This window comes from Dasypus novemcinctus, chromosome 17 (assembly GCF_030445035.2).
Source record: "Dasypus novemcinctus isolate mDasNov1 chromosome 17, mDasNov1.1.hap2, whole genome shotgun sequence".
Taxonomy (NCBI): Eukaryota; Metazoa; Chordata; class Mammalia; order Cingulata; family Dasypodidae; genus Dasypus; species Dasypus novemcinctus.
In genome coordinates, this window is record NC_080689.1 from 67,135,894 (window position 1) to 67,142,723 (window position 6,830).

Here is a 6,830-nt window from a genome sequence, read left to right on the forward strand (position 1 = left end):
TTCACTATTTGGAATCCACACAATGACCCTGTGAGGTAGGTACTATTTATTGGTGCCATATTATAGAGGAGGAAATGGGGGCCCAGAGAAGCAAGAGAGCACAATGCACCTGAGAGCACAGAGATCCAAGATTAAAGTTCAAATCTGTCCAACTCCAAGCTGGTGCTCCTTCTCCTCTACTACCAGGCCTCCTTCCCCTTGAATCCAAAGAAGGAGGGCTGGATGACCCTTGGGAGCATCCAGAGATGTGAGACCTTGTACTCAAGGGCAATACACTAGAAAACATGGACTGAGAGAGGTATTCACATCCCATGGTTTATGGGATGTGAATAGAATAATATTTAAACTTCGATGGGGGCAGGTAATAGTGGGCTTAAGAGCTCTATGAGGATTAGGTTGTATTTTTTCCTAAAACATACCAGAAAAGGAGCAGCACCCTTAGGAAGAACATTCTCTCCCCCTTCTCCCCTCCTCCTCCTCCTTCTCCTACTGCTTGTTCTATTTTTCCCTCTCCTACTCTCTCCACCCATCTCTCCTATTTATTTTCCTTCCCAGCCCTGCCATTGATCAATCCCACAAGTATTTACTGAATCTTTGGCATCTAGAATTGCTGAACAAGGCCACATGGGATTTAGGTTCCCCACAAGGATGATTCCTGCCCACAGGGGTTCACCACATAGTGGGAGAGACAGACATATACAGAGAGGACTATGCTGTGAGGTGCAATAGGAGCACCCACAAAGTGCTAAGAGGAAACAAGGGATACTAATAATAGCTTAAGAGCTTTACATGGATTTCCTTATTTAATCCTCATCACAACTCTATGAAGTAGGTACTAGTATCATACCCACTTTATAGCTGGTTTGCTAGTTAACTAGGGCACCCAGCTAGTTAGTGGCAGGTCTAAGTCCTCACTTCTGCCTGGTGTACCCTTCCCATCTCACCAAGTCCCACCTTTCAAGCTCCTGATCAGACCCCATCTGGCCCTGTGAGCTTTTCCAGACACTCCCATTGGGACCTCAAAGTTAGACATTTCTCTTTCCCCATCCGTGCACTTGTGCTCCAGGGCTGGAGGTGCATTTTCCCAGAAATCCTTAGAGAGTTAGTCTTAGGTCCAGTTTCCCAGAAGCGGACTCAGAAATGAGGATGTTCGCACAAGAGATTTATCAAGGACGTGTGCCCAGGAAAACCCCACAGTGGGGTGGGAGAGGCAGAACAGAAAAGGGGAGGATGCCCAGCAAGGGTGCAAGCTCAGGCAAAGTCCTGCCAAGGGAGCTTCAGCCTGGTTCCTGGTCTGGGGTATAAGTGGAGCCTCCAGTAGCCTTGGAGAGGTCTTGACTGGAGGCCAAGGTACCTGGTAGCGACTGGTGCATATGTACCCCAGGGGATGTAATGTCAGGTCCCAGGTTTTCCATCCAGGCAGGCAGAGGGCTCCGATACGCTGAGGGCAGTCCTCTGGGAAGAGCCACACACACAGGGCACCTGAGGAGAAGGGATGGAGCACTGACACCTCCACTATAGAGGAGCATACCTGAACCCTCTGTGGGGTAAGAACGGAAGGCTAACCAGGGCAGGAGGCTCCAATGCACATTTCCCCCATCCTAGTCCCAAACTCATGTTACTCCTCCTGCCCCCAGTCCTGTCCCACTCCAAGAAAGGCTGCCCTCAAATGTATGTTCATGATGAATGACATACTTCAATAAAATTTTATTAAAAAAAAATGCTGTCCTAGAGTCCTTCAGCGGATGGCAGATAGAGAGCAGGACATGGGTGGGTTACAGTAGCTTGAGAAGAGTAGAAATTCAACAGGAAATCAACCAAAGAAAGAGAGAAGTCAAGTCCCAGGCACTGAGCACCAAGCTGAAGGGAGCCATTTACTAGTTTTTTATGTCATGTCTATTACTAACCATTCTAACTGTGTGGCAGGCATTGTGTTAAGTGCTTCATGTGGATGCTCTCTTTTAATCCTCACTCCCAGGCCATTGGAATCCGGAGTCCACACTCTTCACCACCCACTATATGGGTCTTTCTTATTAGGTGTGTCGGTCAGGGTTCAGTCAGGGCAGCAGAGCTGCCATGCACACGAGGGAAATAAGGGAATTATTACAGGAATGAAACTTTATCTACAAGTGGAAGCAGCTGGGGAAGTGAAGGTCTGGAAGGGATTATGGGAAACCAGAGGGGACTCCCTCGTGTGTGGGACTACCTGGGACCTATCTGCTGGGCACATCTGGGCACATTCTCTTGTCAAGGTATATGACTATGGAGGATACCTCCCAAGGGGAACAGTATATGCTCCCATTCTGCCTTCCAAACCTCACACCAGGTCCTCTCATCAGAAACTGAACCCAGGATCTCATACATGCAAAGCAGGCACTCAACCACCGAGCTACACTCGCTCTGTGAAGCTTCTCTTTGTGGCCAAATTGAACTCAGGGCTCTAGAGGGAGAGGATACTGGAAATGTACCTGCCAGCTTAACCAAATTGCTTTAGCACAATCCAGAACATTAGACAACCTTTGATGGAGATTAGAATAGAACTAATTCTGTTCTAATAGAAGAATTCTAAGCAGCAGAGCAAAGTCAGGTGAAATTTGTGTGCTTGCATGCCCATTTTTTTTTTTTTTTAAAGATTTATTTATTTATTTAATATCCCCCCCTCCCCTGGTTGTCTGTTCTTGGTGTCTATTTGCTGCGTCTTGTTTCTTTGTCCGCTTCTGTTGTCGTCAGCGGCACGGGAAGTGTGGGCGGCGCCATTCCTGGGCAGGCTGCACTTTCTTTTCACGCTGGGCGGCTTTCCTCACGGGCGCACTCCTTGCGTGTGGGGCTCCCCCACGTGGGGGCACCCTTGCGTGGCACGGCACTCCTTGCACGCATCAGCACTGCGCATGGCCAGCTCCACACGGGTCAAGGAGGCCCGGGGTTTGAACCGCGGACCTCCCATATGGTAGACGGACGCCCTAACCACTGGGCCAAAGTCCGTTTCCCTGCATGCCCATTTTTAATGACTGCATAGCCACCTATGAAATATGGGCCAGGAGTTTGTTTATTACAATAGCATGTACACACATTTGAAAAAAATAGTTCTTTCAGAGGTGCCCTCCAAGGACTGAGCAGAGCACCTAGTGTTTAGTAGGTTCTCAGCAAATCCTGGATGAATTCTTATACACTGAATGACTCAAGTCCCCTGCTAGGGTGATATCGGCTCTTATAAATGCCAGCAGATATCTGACACACCCCCTGGTAGCAGGACATGGCTTCATACAGCCAAGTGGGAGGTAATTCTACACTTTCCCCCCAACCCAACATGCCACCACTTTCTGTTCTCTGGCTAATACCCGAATTAGGATGAAAATGTCCTATCTCTCACTTCCAGGAGGGACTAATTACCACTTTTTTGGGGATGGTGGTGTTGGTGTCTTCTCTTCTCACAACGATCCCTTTAAATGCCCCCTTCCTCATGCACAGGGATGGGATCCCAACAGCCATGTTTGTTCCATGAGACCCTGACCCTTGGCCACAGTTGTTTGGACCAAGGTTAGATACCTAGCCATAGCTGGGCCCATCAGATTCTCTCTCCTTGGAATTTGGAGTTGGGACCAAGAGAGATAATGAATTTTAATGCAAGGCTATAGCATATAATCAAAGCATAAAGAAATGAAGGGGAATAGAAGGATCACTACTAAATGTATTAGTCAGCCAAAGGGGTGCTGATACAAAGTACCAGAAATCTGTTGGCCTTTATAAGGGGTATTTATTTGGGGTAAAAGCTTATAGTTACAAGGCCCTAAAGAATCCAACTCACGGTTACTTCCTTACCAAACTCTGTTGCCACATGTTGAACCAAGATGGCAGGCGACCTTTGCGAAGGTTCAGCCTTCCTTTTCTCTCTTAACTTTCCATGGGTCTAGCTTCTTCCAAACTCAGCTATAGGCTGGCATAGGGCTCATCTCTCTTCCGGGGGCTCATTTCTTTCCATGCTCAGCTGCTTTGGTCTCTTCACTAGGTCAGCTGTGAACTATCAGGTTAATGACATCTCTTTTCCTGGGGCCTCTGCCATGTCTATGGAGCTGTCTTCCTCTCTATATCTTCTCTGTGTATCCACCTGCTGTGTTCTTGTTTATATAGCCGACCAAAGGGGTGGGACTCAACTTTGCATGCCCTAATGACATGGTCAAATCAAGCCCTAATCTTGATTTAACCAAACAAACATACGAACATATAGCCTTTGAATTTAAATCAGTCAAAGGGTATCATGCCCAGAGGAACAGACCAGGTACAAACATAATCTATAGCTCTTTTTGGAATTCATAAATAATATCAAACTTCCACACTAAAGATAATACTAGGATAATGGACAGGCAATTTAGGTAAAAGACATTTTAGTTTCTTACTTTACATTATACATTAAATTTTTAAAAAGATTTTAGAAGCCAGCCACAGACTGAGAGAAAATATTTGCAAAGTGCTCATGTACAGAATATATAAGGAACAAGAAATCAGTACATAAAAGACGACACAATAGAAAATGGGCACATGACCTAAACAGAGCCTTCATAAAAGAGGATACCCAAATGGCCAATAAACATATGAAAAGGCGTTCAACTTCATTAATCGTCAAGAAAATGTAAATTAAAACTGCAATGAAATACCATGACATGCACACCAGAAGGGGTAAAATGAAAAAAAAAAAAAAAGCCAACAATATCAACTGTTGGTGAGAATGTGGCCTCTCACTCACTGATGGTGGCAGTGTAAACTGTATGATCAAACACTGCACAACTATCTACTATTTGGGAATATCTAGTAAAGCCAAGCATAGATATAACCTAGGACCTAGCAATTCCATTCCTAGCTATCTACCCAAAAGAAATTCTACTTGTTTACCAAAAGACATGTACAAGAAGGTACATAACAACATGATTCATAATAGCCCAAATCTAGAAATTCTCAAAAGTTCGGCAACAGGAGAATGGATAAAATAAATTGTGGTATAGTGATTAGTGGAATATTAATGGCATGAACTACAACTATACACAGATATTCTGTGAAATGAAAGAAGCCAGACATAAAATTACCTACCAAGTAATTCCATTTATATAAAGAACGGACAAACATCTCTGCTGTTGGAAGGAAGGTTACTGGTTACTCTTCAGGGGAGTGCTTGGAATATGGGGAAGGCTTCTGGGGTGGCTTGTAATCCTTGATCTCCAGCCAGATAACATGAGTATGTTCATTTTCTGAAAATCTCATTGAGCTGCACACTTACAACACATGCTATTTCGTCCCTATATACTACATGTCACTAAAAGATTTTAAAAAATCACTTTTAGGAGCTCTTATCTGTCCTGACCTAGACCTGCACAGGGCCGCCACTGTTTGAACTTCACGAGGAACCTTAGTGCAGTGGAGGCAAGGGGACTGGGGGGGAGCAGAGAATCTCTCAAACTTTTTTTGGATGGATATTTTCCAAGTCTGCGTTTATGTAAATAAAGAAATGTAAACAGTATTTTTACACAGAGTGGCTATGGGAGTGGGGGAGTGGGGAGCGGAGAAGTGGGATGGACTTCAGTTGCTCCAATGTCCATTGCGCCCCACCCAAGTTATCCTAAACAAATCTACCATCTATTTTTAAAATAATGTGCATATTATGCAAACGTTGCTTCAGTCATCCTATATAAATCTCAATATAAGGAACAGGCCCTGTGTGTTCCATGCAAACAGCTCCAAGGCAGGTGATCCAACCACCAGCCCTCCCCCCATAGCCCCTTGAGATCAGATAAGATCCACGACGCCTCCTAAAACCTCCCACCTCTAAGAGGGCCTGAATGCTGGCTTGGCCTGTTGACTCCTGGTTTGACTGTTGTGGTTTAAGTGACAAAGTGGAAGCACCCCCTAACTAGATTTCGTGGAACATTAATTCAGAAGTTGACGATGGGATGTTGCAGAAAGAAGGCAGTCAGGGCTTTATCCCTTGGCAGCTGCTCAAGTAGGCCACAGACGCTCCGCAGAGCACAATTTTCCACCGACAATAGAACTCCCGCAAAACTCTTCTCCCTTCAGGTCCTCCCAGCACCTCTCTCCCGCCATTGTTGATCCCCCCCTGCAGAACCAGGTCTCTGATTTTAAAGTGAGTTCCAGTCACATCTCTGAACCCATTTGATCCTGATGGGATGTCTATTATGCATATCGGTTGAGTGAAAACTTATTTATTCATTCAAGAGACATAATAAGAGGTGGCGTGTAATCGATAAACCTTATTTGTTAACTTATTCAACAATGTGCCATCATCGTGTTTGGAGTTACAGGGAAGATAAAAAAGTAGATTTCTGTAACTCATGAGATCGTGTCATTCCTCTATTTAAAATCGTCCAATTTCTTCCCATACTCGAACGAAAACCAGATAACCAATACCTGGAAGAAAAAAAAAACAACCCTCTTTTAAAGCTACAAGTATTTTGATTGGTCTTTAGTTGTCAAACTTATTTTAAAGTCACACAAAACAAGTACAAAAGTGATGAGACTGTAAGAGCTAGCTCTCTTTTTAAATGTTATTTAAGCAATGCATAAAAATGGAAGGATTTATTCGCCCCCACCCCCGCCCCCTGCATTTCCATTATCAACAAATCTCGCCACCCCACACTCCAAGGCGTTTCCTCTTCACATTGCGTCGCGGCAAGCATCGCGAGAAAGGCGCGCCCCCTCCCTTCCACGCAGTTCAGCCCCACCCACTTCCTTCCTGGCGAGCTTCTGACGCCGGAGACGAGAACGGCGGTACCTGAGGCGGAAGTGCCCTGGGCGGAAGTGATCCCTGCGCAAAACGTGGGCGG